Genomic DNA, 1,908 nt, shown 5'->3' on the forward strand with positions numbered 1-1,908 from the left:
CCCATTCATCTATTTTATCTTCTCCTGGTTGTAAATTTTTCAGAATACTGGGAAGACTCTTTATGTTGTGGATTAGGACTACTAACGTTTTTCCAAGCTTTTCTTGAATGATCTATGTCTTTTTTAATTGTGATTTTAATAAAAGTTTAGAGAAAAGTTGAGTTTTCATTTATTCATTGTTGCATGTTTTCCTCATTCCTCCTTCCAGCCACCTTCCTCTGTTCACTTTTCAATGCACCTCTTGTTCCAGATTGCTGTCATACATATAATGCCTAATCATATATATTCCTTTAAAATAGTTCTTTCCCTCATCTGTGTCAATACAGTGTTCATTATCTGTCTACTCTTTTCCTTTTCTCTCCCCAACTACGTCTTTATCTGAAATTTCATAGATATTGTCCCATAAAATATTATTTCTGTTGTTATGATTAGGTGCTATTGAGTAAGACTCACAGCAACCCTATGAGGTCTGAACTCTGTCCTTTTCTATGCCATCCTCATCATCTGTGACATAATTACACCCATTGCAGCAGTCATTGTGTCGAACCATCTTGTTGAAGGTCTTCCTCTTTTTCACCAACCCTCCACCTTCCATACATGATACCCCCTCAAAGGAATAGCCCATCCTAATAACATGTCCAAAATATGTAAGACACAGTTTTATCATCTATGCCTTCAAGGAGCATGGTGGTTATACTTTCTCCAAAACGTATCTGTTTGTTCTTTTTGCAGTTAGTGGGATAGTCAGTACTCTTCTCCAAAACCACAGCACAAAGACATCAATTCTCAGAATATGTAGGAAAATCCCATAGTATATATAGGAAAATTTCCTGTCTTGCCTGTTAAGTATTAAGTGTCAGTTTAAGTGTACAAGCATGTATAAAGCTTTCCTACTAAACAGTACTCAAAAGAAGATGATATGAGGAAAAAACAGCAATTATAGACAAAGCCCTTTTGGAACTCCAAGGAGGGCCTTTCTCTCCTCCAGGGCTTCACAATGTTGCTAAGCTTTAGAGTTAAATATTGAAGAGCAAAGAAATAGTTTCAAATTGGGCCCCTGGAAAGGTGTTCTAGACAAAAGGAGATGAAGATAGATGAAAGATAGATAGGTAGAGAGATAGATAGATAGATAGATAGATAGATAGATAGATAGATAGATAGATAGATATAGATAGATAGATAGACAAAGACATTCGAGCAGAAGTGTCTGGAGTACAAGTATTTCATTTAGTTGGAAAAGAGAGTTGGGTTGAAAGGTGGGTCAGGTTAAGTCAGGGTGGACTGACACAGAGTTCAATTAGACATGTATTCTCACTGGTCATCTGTTGTCCATTTAAATCCTTTAGTGAGAATGGTCTCCCTATAGACCTGCTTTGAAGGGCTCACACCTTTGATGGCCCCCTTGACACCTTACAGGATCAAGTCCAAACTCCTGAGTGGTGACTTCAAAGCCCACTGCAAACTTCCAACCTCTCTTTTCAGCCTTATCCTAACGCTGCCCTTCAGATCAGAGTTCTGTGGGTGAAAATGATTAGCCCACTCAGCTGCTAAGTTCTTGCTTCCTCAGAATGGCCTGGTGATCTACTTCTGAAAAGAATATTGGCCATTGAAAATCATATTGAGCTTATAGTTATACATGTACAGAGATGGGTCTATCAAGAATTGAAGTGCATCTGATCCAGGCCATAGTCTTTGCAATTTATCGCTAGACATCAGAGCTGGACAATTACTAAAGATGACAGAAGAAGAATCTATGCCTTTGAGACGAGTATTGGAGTGTTGGAGAAGAGTATTGAACATACCATGCATGGACAGGTAGGAAAACAAAACAGGTCTATCCTAGACAGGATGAAACCAAGTTGCTCCTTGGAGGCAAGGATTTTGAGGCTCCATCTCACAAACTTTGGG

The sequence above is a fragment of the Elephantulus edwardii genome, unplaced genomic scaffold (genome assembly GCF_000299155.1).
Source record: "Elephantulus edwardii isolate Elephantulus edwardi_28Jun2011 unplaced genomic scaffold, EleEdw1.0 scaffold00063, whole genome shotgun sequence".
In the NCBI taxonomy this organism is placed as follows: domain Eukaryota; kingdom Metazoa; phylum Chordata; class Mammalia; order Macroscelidea; family Macroscelididae; genus Elephantulus; species Elephantulus edwardii.